General features: G+C 39.3%; 1 long non-coding RNA gene across 1 annotated transcript; it reads right to left on the bottom strand.

Annotated features, from left to right (window-relative positions):
* Positions 1 to 5,361: 5,361 nt before the first annotated feature.
* Positions 5,362 to 19,381, bottom strand: LOC119520112. Its single transcript, XR_005214131.1, has 3 exons — positions 19,160 to 19,381; positions 7,667 to 7,750; positions 5,362 to 5,489 (listed from the first exon to the last, which is right to left on the bottom strand). It is a non-coding gene; the product is annotated as an uncharacterized LOC119520112 (long non-coding RNA).
* Positions 19,382 to 21,061: the final 1,680 nt, after the last annotated feature.

A 21,061-nucleotide genomic window follows, 5' to 3' on the forward strand; every position in this document is an offset into this window, starting at 1 on the left:
TTGAGTGTCACTTCCGTTTGTTCATTTCTAGCATATAGAAACATTACTGACTTATGTGCATTAATCTTGTATCCCGCTACTTTGCTAAATTTGTTTATTAGCTCTAGTAGGTATATCGTTGATTTCTCAGGGTTTTCTAGATATAAGATCATATCATCTGCAAACAATGACAGTTTTACTTCTTCTTTTCCAATTTGGATGCCTTTTATTTCTTTGTCTTGCCGGATTGCCCTGGCTAGCACTTCCAGCACAATGTTGAATAACAGTGGTGACAGCGGGCATCCTTGTCTTGTTCCTGATCTTAGAGGGAAGGCTTTCAGTCTCTCACCATTGAGTACTATGCTGGCTGTGGGTTTTTCATATATGCTCTTTATCATGTTGAGGAAGTTTCCTTCAATTCCTACCTTTTGAAGTGTTTTTATCAAAAAGGGATGTTGGATTTTGTCAAATGCTTTTTCAGCATCTATTGTGATGATCAATTGATTTTCCCTTTTGACTTGTTAATGTGTTGTAATACATTGATTGTTTTTCTTATGTTGAACCATCCTTGCATGCCTGGAATGAACCCCACTTGGTCATGGTGTATGATTTTTTTAATGTGTCTTTGGATTCGATTTGCAAGTATTTTGTTGAGGATTTTTGCATCTATATTCATTAGGGAGATTGGCCGGTAGTTTTCCTTTTTTGTAGCATCTTTGCCTGGTTTTGGTATTAGATTGATGTTAGCTTCATAAAATGAGTTAGGTAGTGTTCCATTTTTTCAATGTTTTGAAAGAGTTTGAGTAAGATTGGTGTCAGTTCTTTCTGGAAAGTTTGGTAGAATTCCCCTGTGAAGCCATCTGGCCCTGGGCATTTATTTGTGGGAAGATTTTTGATGACTGATTGGATCTCTTTGCTTGTGATGGGTTGGTTGAGGTCTTCTATTTTTTCTCTGGTCAGTCTAGGTTGTTCATATGTTTCCAGGAAATTGTCCATTTCTTCTACATTATCCAGTTTGTTGCCATACAGTTGTTCATAATATCCTCTTATAATTTTTTTAATTTCTTCAGGATCTGCAGTTATGTCACCTTTTTCATTCATTATTTTGTTTATATGGGTCTTCTCTCTTTTTGTTTTTGTCAGTCTAGCTAGGGGCTTGTCAATCTTGTTGATCTTCTCAAAGAACCAACTTTTGGTGATATTTATCCTCTCTATTGTTTTTTTGTTCTCTATGTCATTTATTTCTGCTTTAATCCTTGTTATTTCTTTTCTTCTACTTGGTTTGGGATTGGTTTGCTGTTCATTTTCTAGCTTCTTCAGTTGATCCATTAGTTCTTTGATTTTGGCTCTTTCTTCCTTTTTAATATATGCGTTTAGTGCTATAAATTTCCCCCTTAGCACTGCTTTTGCTGCATCCCATAGGTTTTGGTATGTTGTGTTCTCATTTTCATTCGTCTCTATATATTTTGCAATTTCTCTTGCTATTTCTTCTTTAACCCACTGATTGTTTAGGAGTGTGTTGTTTAACCTCCAGGTATTTGTGAATTTTCTAAGTCTCTGATGGTTATTGACTTCTAATTGTATTCCATTGTGGCCAGAGAATGTGCTTTGAATAATTTCAATCTTTTTAAATTTATTGAGGCTTGTTTTATGTCCCAGCATATGATCTATTCTGGAGAAAGTTCCGTGAGCACTAGAAAAGTATGTGTATCCTGGTGATTTGGGATGTAATGTCCTGTAGATGTCTGTTAAATCTAATTCATTTATCAGATTGTTTAGGTTTTCAATTTCCTTATTGGTCTTCTGTCTGGTTGATCTATCTATAGGAGAGAGTGATGTGTTGAAGTCTCCCACAATTATTGTGGAAACATCAATTGCTTCCTTTAGTTTTGCCAGTGTTTCTCTCATGTATTTTGTGGCACCTTGATTGGGTGCATAGACATTTACGATTGTTATTTCTTCTTGCTGAATTGCCCCTTTTATTAGTATGTAGTGGCCTTCTTTGTCTCTCAAAACATCCCTGCATTTGAAGTCTATTTTATCTGAGATTAATATTGCTACACCTGCTTTCTTTTGGCTGTAGCTTGCATGAAATATTTTTTTCCATCCTTTCACTTTCAGTTTCTTTGTGTCCCTGTGTCTAAGATGAGTCTCTTGTATGCAACATATTGATGGTTCATTTTTTTTGATCCATTCTGCGAATCTATATCTTTTAATTGGGGAGTTTAATCCATTTACATTCAACGTTAAAACCGTGAAGGCATTTCTTGAATCGGCCATCTTATCCTTTGGATTATGTTTGCCATATTTTTCCCTCTCTCTATTAATATCCTTTATTGTACCCATACCGAATCTCTTTAGTACTGAACCTTTCTTCAAGTCTCTCTGTCGTGTCTTTGTTTCTCTGTCTGTAGGGCTCCCTTTAGTATCTCCAGTAGGGCAGGTCTCTTGTTAGCAAATTCTCTCAGCATTTCTTTGTCTGTGAAAAATTTAAGCTCTCCCTCAAATTTGAAGGAGAGCTTTGCTGGATAAAGTATTCTTGGCTGGAAATTCCTCTCACTCAGAATTTTAAATATATCGTGCCACTGCCTTCTCGCCTCCATGGTGGCTGCTGAGTAGTCACTACTTAGTCTTATGCTGTTTCCTTTGTATGTGGTGAATTGCTTTTCTCTTGCTGCTTTCAGAACTTGCTCCTTCTCTTCTATGTTTGACAGTGTGATCAGTATATGTCTCGGAGTGGGTTTTTTTGGATTTATTCTATTTGGAGTTCGCTGAGCATTTATGATTTGTGTATTTATGTTGTTTAGAAGATTTGGGAAGTTTTCCCCAACAATTTCTTTGAATACTCTTCCTAGACCTTTACCCTTTTCTTCCCCTTCTGGGACACCAATGAGTCTTATATTTGGACGTTTCATATTATCTATCATATCCCTGAGGTCCATTTCGATTTTTTCAATTTTTTTCCCCATTCTTTCTTTTATGCTTTCATTTTCCATTCTGTCATCTTCCAGGTCACTGATTCGTTGTTCAACTTCCTCTAGTCTTGTACTATGAGTGTCCAGAATCTTTTTAATTTGGTCAACAGTTTCTTTAATTTCCATAAGATCATCCATTTTTTTATTTAGTCTTGCAATGTCTTCTTTATGCTCTTCTAGGGTCTTCTTGATTTCCTTCATATCCCGTACTATGGTCTCATTGTTCATCTTTAGTTCTTTGAGTAGCTGCTCTAGGTGCTGTGTGTCTTCTGGTCTTTTGATTTGGGTGCTTGGGCTTGGGTTATCCATATCGTCTCGTTTTTTCATATGCTTTATAATTTTCTGTTGTTTTTGGCCTCGTGGCATTTGCTGAACTTGATAGGGTTCTTTTAGGGTTTGTAGACCTACTGAATTCCTTATCTCTAATTTATCAGATCTACAGCTTCGTGGAGTACACTTTCTCTAACTAACCAGCAGGTGGCGTCCACGAGCCACCTGTTCTCCACAAGCCAGTTCTCCCCTGCTTAGCCTTTTTGGTGAGTGGGGGAGTGTGTCTTGTGGGACCCAATTGGTGTAACAAGCTTGCGTGTGTAGTTGGTGTTGCCTGCCCTGTATGTGGGGCGTGTTTCTAGGCAGTCGGGGAGGGGGGGTGGCCCTAACAATCAAATCTCCCTGATGATCCTAGAGTTTTAAAGGTGCTGCAATAGTCTAATCCTTCAGTTCAGTCCTGCCACAGTTTGTCTCTGCCACTGACCCACAAGTCTTTGGTATTGGCGTATGGCTCCTGAGACTTGCAAGTGGGCCCCTCTTCCAGGCTGTGCACCCCGGGTCCTCTGTTGAGGGATGACTGTGCTATGTCACAGGTGAGTGCCGTCCCCCCAGGGCAGTTCTGGGCTGCTGGGCTGTGTAGGGAGGCTCCCAGTCTGTTCAAATGATGGCTGAATGGGGCTTTGTTAATTCACACTGCTCCACCTTCCCAGTTCTGGGACATTCAGCTGAGGTTGCAGGGAAGGCTAATGTCCACGCCCAGTTTTGTGGTGTGTGCCTGTTATTTGAAGCACTTCCGTCACACTGGGTTGTCTGGGGCAGCTCTGGGCTATGGGGCTGGCGATGGGCAGGAGTGTTTCCTGTCCACCAGGATGGTGGCTGTGAGCGGACACCCCCCTTTTCTTGGGAAGTTGTGTTGTTTATTGAATTTTCTCAGCCACTGGATTATTGCCTTTTGTCTCAGAGCTCTCTTAGTTCTGCTCTTGACTTGACGTGCCCAAATTGTAATTCTTTGAAGCTTTCTGTATTGGGCTTCTTAGAGTAATTGTTTTAGAAAAAGAAAAAAGGATTTAAAAAAAAAAAAAAAAAAAAAACGGCCCTCCTCAGAGATCTAATGGGTTATTGAAATGCTAATAGACGAAGCAACCAGGGTCATTAAGGAAAGGTCCACAGGGCAGAGAGATCAGCTTTTCTTCGGGATTTGCATATGCGCCTCAGGGCCTGAGCTCGGGCTTGAGCTCTGCCCTTCCCCCTTCTATGTTCACCAGAACTCCAAAAATCTTCCGCTTTTATTTTGGAGTTTTTCGTGTTGTTTTTTTTCTATGCCTGTCTCCTCTCTGCTGGGCTGGCTGCTCTCAGTCTCTGGTGTCTGGTCTCAGTCTATCTATGGTTGGAGTTTGAATCAGTAGAATGAGTTTCCGATAAGAGCAGCCACTGCACTTCTCCCTTCTCCTTCCCGGAGCCGACAGCCCCTCCTCCCACGGGACTGAGCCTGGCAGGGAGGGGCGCGGTTCCCCTGGCCGCAAAAACTTACAGATTTCGCTGATCTCAGCAGTTCCACGTTTTCATGAGTGTTGTATGAAGTATGCCCAAAGTCAGATTGCTCTGTGGTGTCCAGTCCACGCAGTTCCTGGCTTTTTACCTACTTTCCTGGAGGAGTCTGAATAGTATTTTATAAAAGAATCCAAGAAACATAAGGTCAACCAAAACAATCTATGTTCTGTGTGGAAAAAGAGTATGACTCTTTTTTTTTCTACTGTGTGCTCCACAGCCCCTAGAGGATAATAATTATCTAGATAATATGTATTTTATCAACAGAAATAATATTCATTGTGTTCTCACAGTGTTCTGAGTTTTGGAGATTGAGCAGCAAGAAAGACATGAAATTTTAGTTAGAAAGATCACGTGCCTTGTGTAACAAATGAGATGTAAGGAAAAAGTGAAAAGGCAAAGTTTCTTTCAAGTAGTCATAACATTTATGAAAGATTCAGAGCAGATCTCAGAGTGGCATATAGGGAAGTTGTTTAGATACTTGAATAAATTGATAGATTAAATAGATCAATGGATGGGTGGATGGATGGAAAGATAGATATCTAGAAACATAGATGTATAAATGATAGAGAAAATATTGAGAAACTCACCCACAGTCACCAGATGATTGATATTCTCCAGCATAACATCTCTGAACAGCTTTCTCTGGGTTGTGTCCAGCAAGGCCCACTCTTCCCTGGAAAAGTTCATAGCTACATCACTGAAGGTCACTGATTCCTAAACATAAAGGCATTTGGGTTCAGACAATTCTATCCTTACAAATATCCATAGTAGATAGGTTGAAAGAGAGGGTTTTGTATATATAAAATCTTAAACCATGTTTGGGATTCCAGTTACATCATTCTTACTGCTAACCTGGCACCTATCCTTCAGATACATTCACAGAGTCATACATACTTTGAATACATAAATCTTCACCATAAGGCAATATTGCATAACGTGGTGGGATACAACCTGAAAGTTTGCCAAGAAACTGATAATAATGACTTCCAGATGGTGATCATGCAATTTGCTCTTGCGCATCCATAACTAAATCTCCTCCATAAATTTGAAGTAAATCTACAGTTCCATCATAAGGGAAGCATTATTCATCATCTACCACTTTCTAACATAATGATTGTTCACTTATCCCCCTCTGTCCTATCAAAATATTTTTGTGTTCTGCCTTAACACCCATGTTAGTTCACCAAGCCACTTGCCTCAACACTGATCTGTGGCATAGTTCACAGTTTTCCATCCCCACAGCCTAAACTCCCCAGAAATAAAACCTACATATTTGGTCACCACCTCCATCACTGGCATGCCTCACTGTGAACCCACAGGTGGTCACAAATAATAAGGAACCATCTCCACAACCCTGGGACCCCAAGTATTCTTCCATTTTCACACATATTTGCTTTAAATTAACCAGTCACTGACTCTGGAAAATATACTAACCTACACCTCTGACCCACATTAAAAGCACAAACCCATGGTTCCCTTTTGCTCTGCTTGTGTGCTGCCCACACACAACCAGGGCTGTTCACACTTTCCACCATCTCCACATGGCACCCACTGCACCCTAGTGCTTGGGAGTAATAAACTACTTTTTTCATGTATGTTTGTCTCATTCTCCCATTATGTGATATCTGACCTCCATCTGAACAAAAATTTAAAATCCAACTTAACCAAATTGAGGCACATGCAATGATCTGTTTCCTTGTCTATGAAATGGCTTAACAAAATGTAACAAGCTTTGAAAAATCCAGTGAGCTGATGATTCCTATCTAATCAAGACTTGTTAAGTACAAGTGATATATGTTATTCATTAAAATGGCAGAAAGATGAAGCAATGTACATATTTCTGCAGAACTGTACAGGATTTATACAGAACTTGGAATCAGTAGGTTCTCCCTCTTTCAACTCTACAAAACTCAGGTTTTTACTATGATGTGATGGTAGGCTCTTCAGTAGCAAAATTCAGGGCCCCCTGTGACTGCTATGCTACAGAATAGTCCTAGGCTGACTCTTCCTTTGTTAGGAGGCCTCCCATACTCAATATCCTCCTGGACATCCCAAACTAGTTTTCATTGTGTCTCTTGTATCTTCATCTTGACTGTCTGTTCAAGGATAAATAGGCTTTTCATTGGTTCTGGTCTCTCTATCACTAGATCCTCAAATATTTTCACTGGTCTTAAAATTTTACTCTACCTACAATACTTCTCCTGTGTGCACAGCTTAAAGTAAGGAAGGAAACATTATTACCTGCTCATTGATTCCACTTACCAAAGTTGTACAAATATTGTTTAAAAGAAAGAAAATGCTTAACTGGGGACAAGATGGTAATGAGAATTTCAAACATCTTTTCAAAATATGAAAATATATTCTATGGAAACTGTAAATTTACTATTGGATAAAATAAATACATTAATTTCCATTGCCTTTTCTTGTGCTCTCCTTAACATGGCATAAACCCCAGCACTCATAACACTGGACTGATCAAACTCACCTGATAAACAAATTGCCTCCTTCTTAGAATGTTATGTTGTGCAATTACTCTATCCCTTGTATTCATCACATTGCTAAGCACATTACTACCACTAACATAGTGAATGAGTGAATTACTTCCCCAATGAGGTCATAGGCTGCATGAAGAAAATAAATTCTTTCACACATCTTCTGTGATTATACAGCCTTAATAGAGAGAGACTAGAAGAAATTAGTGTAAATTGTAGTGAGAAGATTGTTTCTTACTCACTTCCTGGCCCACCATAATTATACCAGGGTCCTGGGTATACTTTAGTGGACCTCAAATATGTGAATATCTCATGAATATACTTAGAATGTGCCAGGCCAGTAGGGGAATTCTGCATATTCCTGTAGGGTTTTCATTTCAGTAGAAATTTGCTACTCACCAGCGGTTGCATTGTCAATAGTTCCACCAACAGTCTTCCTCCAGTTTTTCACCCTCAGGCAGTCCAAGCACTAAGTATTGAAAGCTGGGGATGGAGAAAGAAGCCATGAGGCTCAAAACTTGTCCACAATTTCCAGACCCAACTCTCACCTGTCACCAAACCTTCACCTGGAAGTACCCCTCCCCCCAGCCCAAACTACAGAAACATTTGTATCCTCTACGAGAAGCAGGGGAAGACTCATCTCTTAAACTCAAATATAAGAAGTCTATGGCTCATGTTTCTAATAATGAAAATGTGAATACAGATATCTTACCGAAAAGAACATGAAAATCAGTGTGTTTCATGTGTTAATTATCCCATGGTGCTGAGTTTTTAAATCCCCTCCATGATTCATAAATAGGTATATCTAACTCCTACCACATGTGGATTTTGTTATTCCCTTGCAGTTAAATATTGTGGAAATTCTCAGATTTATATATTCTTGGTTTATGCTCTATCATTGGTTCTCCAACACTTATCCCTGCCCTCTGGACCCTCACTTCCTGCTCTATCCTGCCCCTGCCCTTCTCTATGGAATTGCCCTAAATTATCTTGGTTCAACTCCTGCAGGTTTATGGAAAGATCACTCCTTCACACTCTCAACCCTTACTTTCAGAACTTTCCCTAATGGATTTGGATAGCTATCATGTAACTTCAAAATTATTTCATGATGGGCTTAATCAATTCAAGTACTCACTTCATTTGGAAGGATCAGTGATATCCATTCTCCAAATCAAGACCTCAAAATCCCTTTTGTAAGAAAGTAACAGAAGCATGTGGGTCATAAATATTCTGTCATGCCCCACAATCCTCAGATGTCAAGGAGGCTCATAAAATATATAATGATGGGGTTTGTGAGGGCATCTAGTTGCTCCATCTCATACTTAGTAAAGTGGGTGCTGTAGTCCTGTCCCATATTAATCATCATTTGTGGGAGCATCCCTGTATTTCTCTCTCTCTCTGTAAATGTGCTGTATGCGTAGGTGTGTGTGTGTGAGTGAAAGCATTAATCATCTATAAGAAGGAAATTATCCCCTAAAACACTGCTAATGATTGTGCCAGTTTGGATGCATTATGTCCACCAAAATGCCATGTTCTTTGGTACAGTCTTGTGGGAGCAGATGCATTTGTGTTGATTAGGTTGGAACCTTCTGATTAAGTGTTTCCATGGAGTTGTGACTCAGTCAACTGTGAGTGAAATATTTGATGGGATAATTTCCATGGAGATGTTATCCCGCCCATTCAGAGTGAGTGTTAATTGGATCACTGGAGTCATCTAAAGAAATTCGCAAACAGAAGGAACTCAGAACAGCTAAAAGTCACATTTTGGAGAGCAACTGAAAATGACATTTTGAAGAGGAGCTGCAGTTAAGAGAGGACAAAACACCCCAAGAGCAACATTTTGGAGAATGCCACTCTGAAATGAAACCTGGGAGCAAGCACACACCAGTCATGTGTCTTCTGAGCTAACAGAGGTTTTCTGGGTGACATTGGCCGCTCTTCTGTGAAGGCAACCTATGGTTGACACCTTAGCTTGGGCACTTTTATGGCCTTAAGACTGTAACTTTGTAACCCAATAAACCCCCTTTATAAAAACCAATCCATTACTGGTATTTTGCATTCTGGCAGCATTAGCAAACTAGAACAATGATTAAATGTATTTCATGGACAAATGATAATTTTTCATAAACAATAGTAAACTTTACTCACCAATTTTTATGTGATGCCCAGGAAAAAAGAAAAAAATAGGTGTGTTAGGTGTAACTCTGCTTGGTGATTAACTGCATTTGCTTATTTAATCCTCACAATAATCCTGCTGCTTATGGTTTATTTACCAAGTTAACAAATGACATGATCAGTTGTTAAGAAAATTTTAGTATAATTACAAAATTACATGACTAGAAAATTACACAGCTAGAATTAGAATTTTGCTCTGCCTGTCTGCCAACCTTAAATTCTGAGTGTTACACACCACTCAAAGATTTTTACATGGAATGTCCCTTTCACATCAAACATCAGAGTTACCACCCTGTGGCCACAAACTTCTCTCCTAGTTTTTCCACAAAAATACTCCCTATACCCAGATTCTACTTCTGTATGGGACCTACAGTGCACTGACCCCTCTCAACAAACATCATCCTCTATCTCTCAATTTTTACTGTACAGTTCAGTCCACAGTTTGCAATTTCAACAGATACTTATCAAGATCAACATTATGTCCCTCTTTTTACCACCCCTATCAATCCAACCCTCAACACTCAGTAACTCCAAATACATGCAATTATCCATGACTACATCTGGCACAATACTTGAGTAAGATATTGATCCAGGTCTAAACACAGATTCACAACTCCTAGAGGTTTTCAATTTTACCCAGAAATCATACTATCACTTGCTAATTAAATCATTCCTGCATACTCCATAAGTAATCCAAATCTCCATACATTTTGATGCTCATGTAATGTTATCATTTCCTTTCATTTTCAACAGATGAGATTACCTCCTCCTAAGCATATGGATTATGTAACTTACCAAATTACATGATAATACCATAATATCTTCAATATCCCAAAATGCATACACATTGGTTACTCTTTCTCTCCTATTAATTAGAAAAGGCATGATACCTCTGGCTAAGTCCAATGTCTCCAGTTGATATCAATCTCATGTTTTGCTGTAAACTATATTATTGATTATAAATTAAACATCCTTTAACAGAAGCCTCTCTTTTCTTCACTTTTCAGCTCACCATTTAAACTCATTTTTACTCTCCCATGTTAAAAATATAGCAAAACTCCTCTATATGTATTTTATTTTTCTTGTGGTTCCTTTTTTGTTTTGAAACAAATTCAAAGTTATAGGAACAGTTGAAAAAACAATACTAACTCCATACACAGAACTCCAGCATACCCTGATCCCCTTCCCCCAATAGCCCAATCCACCAACTTTAACATGCTCTCACATCGCTATTTCTTTCCCTCCCTCCCCCCATCCCTATCATCCATCTATTGCTCTGTTTTCTAAACATATGAGAGCCAGCTGCACACATCCTTGGACAAACACTACAATTCACATATACACTTTCCATGAACAAGAACATTCTTTTATGCAATCCCATTAAGCACAGCTAAGAAGTACAAGAGATTCAACAATGATACAAAGCTTACATTCTATATTTCCTTTTCCATATGTCTCAACTGTGTCCCTTTGAGCCTCCTGTCCTCCATCCTCAGATCCCATCCAGGTTCATCCTTGGCATTCAATTGTCATCTATTAAGACTTTTTTCTTTTTAATTGTGGAAACATATACACAGCCTAAGTTTTCCCATTCCACCCCCTCCCTAGCATTCCATTAGTGGGATTAATCACCTTTAGAATGTTGTAATGCTCTTTCCCACCATCCATTACTAGAAATTTCCCTTCACATCAAACAGCAACCTTACACTCATTTCTTAACTCCCCATTGTCCCTTCCCCTATTTCTCTTAACCAATACTCTACTTTTCATCTCCATGGTCATATTCTCTGATAATTTCTTTGTGTTTACTGTGGGGCTTAAAATTAACCTCTTAAATCCATAACAATCTTGTTTTTCTTTGATACCACCTTCACTTCAATAGGACATATAAACTATGTTCCTATACTCCTCCTTTCCCCCACCTTTATATATAGTTGCCTAAAATTACATATTTTACATTGATTTCAGAACCACTGATTTGTCATTAGAGTTTGTGTATTTTATATCATGTAGGAAGTAAATAGTGGAGTTACAATTCAAAAATTATTGACTTCTATTTGTATTCCATTGTGGTTGGAGAATGTGCTTTGAGTATATTCAACTTTTTTTTAATTTATTGAGACTTATTTTATGTCCCAGCTTATGGTCCCTTCTGGGGAAAGATCTGTGATCACTAGAGAAAAATGAGCATCCTGGTGATTTGGGATGTAAGTTTCTATAGATGTCTGTTAATATTCTCTATATCTCTTTCTCCTTTCCTTGTTTCTTGGTTGGTAGGGCTTCCTTTAGTATCTGAAGTAGGGCAGGTATTTTATTGGCAAACTGTCTCAGCATTTGTTTCTCTGTGAAAAATTTAAGCTTTCCCTCAAATTTGAAGGAGAGTTTTGCTGGATAAAGTATTCTTGGTTGGAAAGTTTTCTCTCTCAGAGTTTTAAATATGTCATGCCACTGCCTTCTCACCTCCATGGTGGCCTCTGAGTAGTCACAACTTAGTCTTATGTTGTTTCCTTTGTATGTGGTGAATTTCTTTTCTCTTTCTGCTTTCAGAACTTGCTCCTTCTCTTCAGTATTTGAGAGTCTGATCAGAATATGTCTTGGAGTGGGTTTATTTGGATTTATCCTATTTGGAGTTTGCTGGGCATTTATGCTTTGTGTATTTATACTGTGTAGAAGGTTTGGGAAGTTTTCCCAATTGCTTTGAATACTCTTTCTAGACCTTTACCCTTCTCTTCCCCTTCTGGAACATCAATGGTCTTAAGTTTGGATGTTTTATTTTATCTATCATATCCCTGAGATCAATTTTGATTTTCTCAATTTTTTTCCATTCTTTCTTTTGTTCTTTCATTTTCTGTTCTGTAGACTTCTAGAAAACTGAGATGTTGTTCAGCTTCCTCTAATCTTGTATTGTGAATATCCAGAGTCTTTTTAATTTGGCCAACAGTTTCTTTTATTTCCATAAGATCTTCTATTTTTTATTTACTCTTGCAATGTCTTCTTTATGCTCTTCTAGGGTCTTCTTTATGTTGCTTATATCCTGGGCCATGGTCTTCTTGATGTCCTTTAAATCCTTTGCCATGTTTTCATTCCTCAATTGTAGTTCTTTGATTAATTGTGCCAAGTACTGTGTCTCTTCTGATATTTTGATTTGGGTGTTTGGAATTGGATTCTCCATATCATCTGGTTTTATCATATGCATTAAGATTTTCTGTTTTTAGCCTCTTGGCATTTGCTTTGCTTGATAGGGTTCTTTCAAGTTGTAAAAAAAAGATACCGATCTAATTTTTCAGAAACACAGTTTGCTGGTGTACACTTTCTCTAACTAACCAGCAGATGGTGTCTGTGAGTCACCTATACCCCTCAAGTCAGTTCTCAACCTTGTCCTCACAGTGTGTGGGGAAATGATTTTTGTGGGGTTCAGTTGGAGAACTCAGTTTGGGTGTGTTGCTGGAGCCATCTGCCCTGAATGTGGGGCATGTGTCCAGGTGACCAGGGAGGAAGGGCAGCTTTAATAATCAAATCCCCCAGGTTCCCAGAGATTCAAGGCCACTGCATGAGTCTAAGCCTTCATTTCAGTTCAGCCCCAGACCCTCTCTCTTACTGTCCCACAAACCAATGGACTTGGCATAGCATCCCTGGGTTCTCTGAGTGGGCCCCCCTCCCAGCCTCCAGGACCTCTGCTGAGGGAATGCTGTGCTGTGTCACCACTGCATGCCATCCCTCAAGGGAAGCCCAGGGCCACTGGGCTGTACAGGGGCACTCTCAGCCTGATGCAAAGATGGCTGAATTGGGCATCTCAATCCCCCCTCCTCACACAGTTCCTCCTTCCCAGCTCTGGGACAACTGGTGGGGCTCTGGGCTGTGGGCATTGCCCCAGGCAGGAGTTTATCCAGCCCTCTGGGGAGCCAGCTGCTAGCCATAGGGTTTCTTTCTGCTTCTGGCTCTCCTCTCTGCTCCCCCAGCCCTGAGGGTATCTGCAGCAGGCTATCCTCCTGGCTAGACACTGAGAGGCTGGCCCAGCCCCCTCTTGCTGTGTTTTACTGCAAGGTTCCCACTGTCACAACTGCAGCTGCTCCTGCGTTTCCCCCTTTTTAAAAAAAAAAAGAACCAGTCATTCTCCAAATGTCAACCTCTGGCTTCCCCACACCACAGCATGGCTGTGGGTCTTCCAGCCAGTTTACTCACTCATTTCAGAATGCAGACTCCTGGTTCCACCAAGTATATGGCCCCTGTGGTACTAGCAGACCTCATCCAGCTGATGCATCACTGTAACTGGTATTCTGACTCACTTTCTTGTTTTTATCTAGTGTTTTTCATGGAGGTGTTTTTTTGCACTGTCTTACCTAGCCACCATCTTAGTTTCTCTTCTCTATATGTATTTTCTTTCAAGTTCTTGCTCTCCAGATCCTCCCTGAATCAACTGAAAGTGCACCAACCATATCCTCACATGCATCTCACCCTTTGACTCACAAAACCAACACTGATGTCCTCATTCATAAAACTTAGGAGATCATTAATGATCATCCCATAAATAAATTGTTACTTGGAACCAAAGAATTGGACCATGATCTCCACTTTGGAACTTTCCTTCTCCTCACATCACTGACATCACAGTCTCCTGATTAGATTCAAACCACTTTAGACCCTCCTTCCCCATGTCCATTACAAAGAACTCCTCAAACAACAGTATCAGAACATCTTGAAACTAAATCTTAGCCCCTTTCCTCTCATTTTATGCACTGCACTGGTCTGTTCACACATTTATTCAATTTCATTAATTCTTACATTGCTATCTCTAAATTGAAAGTGTAAAAACACTTATCTGGATTCCACTTCTGAGCTATCATGGCTACTTGCTTAATTACATGCACCTAAAATGAAATATAATGCAAGACATTACCTCTTTTATGCCCAAAATACAAATTACTCCTCCCCAGTCTCCAAACTTAGTAAAAGTCTCCATCAGGCAATCAGAGTTTGATTTTCACATGTCTTCCTGAAACCATCAAGCAAAATAAACACTACTATTCTCTCTACTGAGTACTATTTTCATTCTTATTTCCACCCCAATCCACAAGCATACCTTCCCATCCCATACTCACTGTCTTTCAATCACATTCTAAATATCAGTTCCTCAGAGATCACTTCACTAAATTCCAAAGTTAGTCTTTCTTTTCCACTTCCAATTAATTACTAGCCTACTACTTCTTCAGGCAACTTGTCAAATTTCCTATTTATAATATGTCTATCTATCTATCACTCCACCCAACTACTTATGTTCTTCTGTTCTAAATGCAGAAAACAGTTCCACTGTTCTAAATGAAGAAAAATCTACCTCTGAATGGTAAGATCAGGCAAGTTTCCATTTGACCACTGCTGATATATTTTAAATACTGTGAAATATCATGTTACAACCCTCTAACCTACCCTTAGAACCTACCTACACCAAATGTCTAAGTCAGATTAAACAATTACCTTCTAGTAATATTTTTATGTTGAAAGGAGGTCTATTCCTCCTGGTAAAAATTCTCTCTGACATTCACCAGAATTCAGATACATTGGGAAAGACAATGAAGCAAACTCTTTATTGAGTATACCGCATCTACACTGTGTAGCTCAGAGCTTCTTTCTTTCTCTAGCAAAAACACTGTTTTGAAGGCAAACTCTTTTTATACCATTGATAACTTCAGGAGACATAAAATCTGAAAACCTTCCTTGATTAACTGGAATGACAATCATGATAAGTCTAATGAATTTATGTCTACTTTATAAAATATTTACCCTCTAATTAGGTAAATTGTGTATATGAAATAAAGGAGAACAGATTAATTACACCATTCTTCTAATGTCCCAAAGGCAACCTGTTTTTGGGTTCTCTAGGGAAAGAGAATCAAAAAGAGATATTTATAAATATAAGAAGTATAAAAGTGACTCATGCAACTGTGGGTATGCATGAGTCAAAATTCCATAGAGCAGGAGGATCTAAGATGGCAGCATAGAGAGGAGTGGAAGTTAAGTAGTTCCCCTGGAATAACTGAAAAAAAAAAAAAAAAAAAACAGAAACAACTAGTAAATAATCCAGAATAATTGCAGGGAGACAGACATAACCATCCACTCATCATACACCAACCTGAATTGGTTGTGTATGCCTGAGATCACAGCATAATATCTGTAACTAGAAACTGTGTAACTAGAAACTGTGGATCCAAATCAGGAGACCTCTCCCCCACAGCCTGAGCTACAAAGCCTAGTGGTGCCAGAGAGAAGCTTTCTCCCAGTGAGCAAATATAGCTCAGCTGAGCTCAAACTGGGGTTTTAATTAGTGAGTGTGAACTGCTCACTATGAGGTACAAATCCCCAAGTAGACAGAGGCTTTGGTGATGACTGACATTGGAGAGTCAGATGGTCACCTCAGACTAGCTCTGTTTCTTGTTTGACCCAGTGGAGAAAGCCTCAGCCATTTTCAGTTCCCAGTTCTGTGATCCAGACAGGGGTGTGGCACAGGCAGAGAGAGACCATTGAAATGCTAATGACCCCCCCAGGGTGTCTATCTTCTCTAAGAGGAAAGGGGTGGGGCCCAGCTCTACTACCTGCCTTTCATTCAGAACTTACACCAGTCAAGAATTATAGGCTAACCTTTGCATCAGGCAGAGTGCACCTGCATGACCCAGTGTCCCAGGGCTTCCCCAGAGGGATGATATGCACTAGTGACATAGAACAGCCTTCCCTCAGCAGAGGTCCTGGAAGATCACAGATGAGAACGGGGGCCCACTCAGAAAACCCAGGGATGCTATGTCAGTGTCGGTGGTTTGTGGGTCAGCGACAGAGAAAATCTGGGGCAAAACAGAAATGAAGGCTTAGACTCTTGCAACAGCCTTGAATCTCCAGAAACACCTGGGGGGTTTGGATATTAAAGTGGCCCTGCCTCCCTGACCACCCAGACACATGCACCATGTTTAGGGTGGACAGTTCCAACAACAAACCCAAACTGAGTTCACCAACTGAACCCCACAAAAATTATTTCCCTACACACCACAGAGACAGAGTTGGGGAGAATTGACTTGAGGGGTATAGGGGACTTGCAGACACCATCTGCTGGTTAGTTAGAGAAAGTGTACACCACAAACTTGTATTTCTGAAAAAGTAGATTTTTTTTTAAACTTGAAAGAACCCTATCAAGCAAAACAAATGCAAAGAGGCCAAAAACAAAGAAAATCTTAATGCATATGATAAAACCAGACAATATGGAGAACCCAATCCCAAACACCCAAATCAAAAATATCAGAAGAGATAAAGTACTTGGCACAATTAATCAAACAATCACAACTGAGGAATGAAAACATGGCACAGGTTATAAAATACATGAAGAAGAACATGGAACAGGATAAAAGGGACATAAAGAAGATCCTAGAAGAGCATAAAGAAGAAATTGCAAGATTAAATTTAAAAATAGAAGACATTACAGAAATGAAAGAAATTTTTGGCCAAATTAAAAAGAACCTGGATACTCATAATACAAGATTACAGGAAGTTGAACAACGACTCAGTGTCCTAGAGGTCCACAGAACAGAAAATGAAAGAACAAAAGAACAAATGGAGAAAAAAACTGAAAAAATCAAAAAGGATCTCAGGGATATGATAGATAAAATAAAACATCCAAATTTAAGACTCACTGGAGTCCCAGAAGGGGAAGAGAAGGGTAAAGGTCTAGAAAGAGTATACAAAGAAACTGTTGGGGAAAACTTCCCAAACATTCCACACAATATAAATACACAAAGCATAAATGCCCAGCAAACTCCAAATGGAATAAATCCAAATAAATTCACTCCAAGACATATTCTGATCAGACTCTCAAATACTGAAGAGAAGGAGCAAGTTCTGAAAGCAGAAAGAGAAAAGAAATTCACCACATACAAAGAAACAACATAAGACTAAGTTGTGACTACTCAGAGGCCACCCTGGAGGTGAGAAGGCAGTGGCATGACATATTTAAAACTCTGAGAGAGAAAAATTTCCAACCAAGAATACTTTATCTAACAAAACTCTCCTTCAAATTTGAGGGAGAGCTTAAATTTTTCATAGAGAAACAAATCTGAGAGAGTTTGCCAATAAAAGACCTGCCCTAATTCAGATACTAAAGGAAGCCCTACCAACAGAGAAACAAGGAAAGGAGAAAGAGATATAGAGAATTTTAACAGACATATATAGAACCTTACATCCCAAACACCAGGACACTCATTTTTCTCTAGTGATCACGGATCTTTCTCCAGAAGGGACCATAAGCTGGGACATAAAACAAGTCTCAAGAAATTAAAAAAGAAATAGAATATACTCAAAGCACATTCTCCAACCACAATGGAATACAAATAGAAGTCAATAATTTTTGAATTGTAACTCCACTATTTACTTCCTACATGATATAAAACACACAAATTCTAATGACAAATCAGTGGTTTTGAAATCAATGTAAAATATGTAATTTTAGATAACTATATAAAGGTGGGGGAAAGGAGGAGTATAGGAACATAGTTTATATGTCCTATTGAAGTGAATGTGGTATCAAAGAAAAACAAGATTGTTATGGATTTAAGAGGTTAATTTTAAGCCTCACAGTAAACACAAAGAAATTATCGGAGAATATGACCATAGAGATGAAAAGTGGAGTATTGGTTAAGAGAAATGGGGGAAGGGGCAATGGGGAGTTAAGAAATGAGTGTAGGGTTGCTGTTTGATGTGAAGGGAAATTTCTAGTAATGGATGGTGGGAAAGAGCATTACAACATTCTAAAGATGATTAATCCCACTAATGGTATGCTAGGAAGGGGGTGGAATGGGAAGATTTAGGCTGTATATATGTTTCCACAATTGAAAAAAAAAGACAGTCTAAACAGATGACAATTGAATGCCAAGGATGATCCTGGATGGGATCTGAGGATGGAGGACAGGAGGCTCAAAGGGACACAGTTGAGACATATGGAAAAAGAAATATAGAATGTAACCTTTGTATCACTGTTGAATCTCTTGTACTTCTTAGCTGTGCTTAATGGGATTGCATAAAAGAATGTTCTTGTTCATCGGAATTGTATATGTGAATTATAGTGTTTGTTCAAGGATGTGTGCAGCTAGCTCTCATATGTTTAGAAGACAGAGCAATAGATGATGGATGATAGGGAGGGAGGGAGGGAGGGAAAGAAATAGTGGTGTGACAACATGTTAAAGTTAGTGGATCAGGGTATCAGGGTGTCAGGGAATGCTGGAGTTCTGTGTATGGGGTTTGTATTGTTTTTTCAACTGTTCCTATAACTTTGAATTTATTTCAAAATAAAATGTAAAAAAAGAGAAAAATTCCATAGGGCAGACAGCAGACTGGCAACTCCAATGAATATGTTCAGTGAACTCCTCAGGCAGCAAACTGGCAACTCTGATGAATGTGTTCAATGATCTCCCCAGCCAGCAAACTGGCAACTTCAATGAACACAGGAAATGCTTTGCTGGTCAGCTGAAGAAGAAGTGAAGGTTCTCTATCTGTCTTGCTTAAAAGTCTTCAACTGATGGATTAAATCCAGTTGACTACATTCTCTCATTGTGGAAGATTCACCTTTTGTTTATTTAATCAGTCACAGCTGCAGCCAATTGGCTGCTGATTTAATAAACCAGCCTTCTTGTTTATCAACCAGCCACAAATGTCCTTGCAGTAATGGTTAGGCCAGTGCTTGCTTACCAGACACCTGGGTGACATAACCTGGCCAAGTTGACACATGAATCCAACCATCACACAACCCTCATGTGATTTCACAACAGCCTCATTGTTTTGTGGATTTTGGTGGTTCTGAGCAGTAATATAGACAATCTGCAGAAAGAGAATCTTTCCAGTTTTTTGTTTTTCTTCCTCTTAGAAGACTCACATTCTACCAACTTTCTCTCAGGATGTGGGCATCAGTGTGACTCTCTATAAAGAGAAATATATTTGTGCTGAAAGCTTATATTCAAGGAAAAAGTATATTACACCATTCTAGAATGTACATATTTTACCACCAAGAAAAAGAAAGAACATTCAGTGTAGGTCTTTTCAAGTAAAATTTAGCTGATGTCCTAAGGATTACAAAGCCTACAAGCTTCAAAATATTGGGGATTTCTGGGGTAAATGAGAGCTTCTTTATTGATTTTCCTACAAATAGGATGTATATTAACAAATTTTTAAAAAAAATCACACAATTGAAAAAATAGGTTCCCTTTAGATATAAAGAATATATCTTTTCTTAAGAAAAAGTCAAAAAATATATTTTCATTTTAGCCACTGGCATTTGATATTGAAATGAATAATTTGTCATTTTATTTTTTAAATGCATTCTCCTGAAATTAACAAAAAGGAGTATGATTATTTTACTAACAAGGATTTTAGGTCATCAAATATTAAATTTCCATGGTTCTCTTATATGTTCCATTGTTTTCTAAGCCTAGTTACTCTGCAAATTGCTTTAGGCAAGTGATGGCCCCCTTTTATCATAAACGAATATATGATAATGCATAAATGAATATATGTTTGAGGTCAACTCTGGGGAGAGTTGAACATATTTTTCCTTTATTCATTCAATAAATACTTTTGACTGAATTCTGTCTACCAGGAAATTTCTAGAACCTGAGATACAGCAGAGAATCAGGCACACTGGAGTTTTATGGACAAAACCTTGAAACTCCCTAGAGGAAGGGTGTAATTAAAAACAAAGGGCAGGAGAGTCCCCTTGAGAAACAATGTGAGCAATTCCTTCCTTCCAACCTTTTACCAAGACTAAGGTGTTAGACAAAACTCTCTACCCCCAACACATACAAAACACACCCTTAGAAGCTCTCCCACAACACACATAACTGTTTACATAAAACCCACTCCTATCTAATATAAGTCTGAACAAGAACAAAAATTTTCCATAATGTAATAATCTCCCTGAAGTCAACTCTTTATCCTACCCTAAGCAAACCAATCCCTTGACTCAATTCCTTACTCTTCTCCGTACCCACCAACAGTTATTCCCCAAAGCCCCCTCACAAAAAGCTATAAAACTGTACTTCCACTTTTGTTGGGGGCTGTTGCCACTATTAGGCTTCAGACGGCCTGCACAATTGAGCTTTGATCTCTTCTCTTCCCAGTCAAAAAAAACTTAACATAAGGTTTGTTGGTGATTTATATATATTTAAATTTCTTTTCTTCCCGCTCTAAGCAAACAAACTAATACCCTTGAGTATCCACCAGGAGGCGGCGGTGGCGGCGGCGAGCGACCTGCTGTACCTCCACGGTTAGAAAGGCTGAGATGGATGCAGCAGCGACCGCGCGGGGCTTCCTTTTTTAAGAATCAGTGTGAAGGAATGGAGCCGAACCACGTTATTTTAGGGAGGCCGTACCACACTGCCCCTCCCAAATGTAGGTAGCTTCTGGTGTGTTCGCGCCCCACTCGTCGGTCTCATGGCGAGGCGCGGGCTGCACCTGGGCTCGGATCGCTGCTGCAGCCAGGAGTAACGGACGCTTGGCGGCACAGGGACCGAAGTGAGGCAAGAGAGAGCGGCGAGCTGCGAACAAAAACCCCTGTTGAGGGGCAGAGTCCGGGACTTGCGACTCCTCAAAAGGGCG

This window comes from Choloepus didactylus, chromosome 24 (genome assembly GCF_015220235.1).
Source record: "Choloepus didactylus isolate mChoDid1 chromosome 24, mChoDid1.pri, whole genome shotgun sequence".
NCBI classification, from domain to species: Eukaryota; Metazoa; Chordata; class Mammalia; order Pilosa; family Megalonychidae; genus Choloepus; species Choloepus didactylus.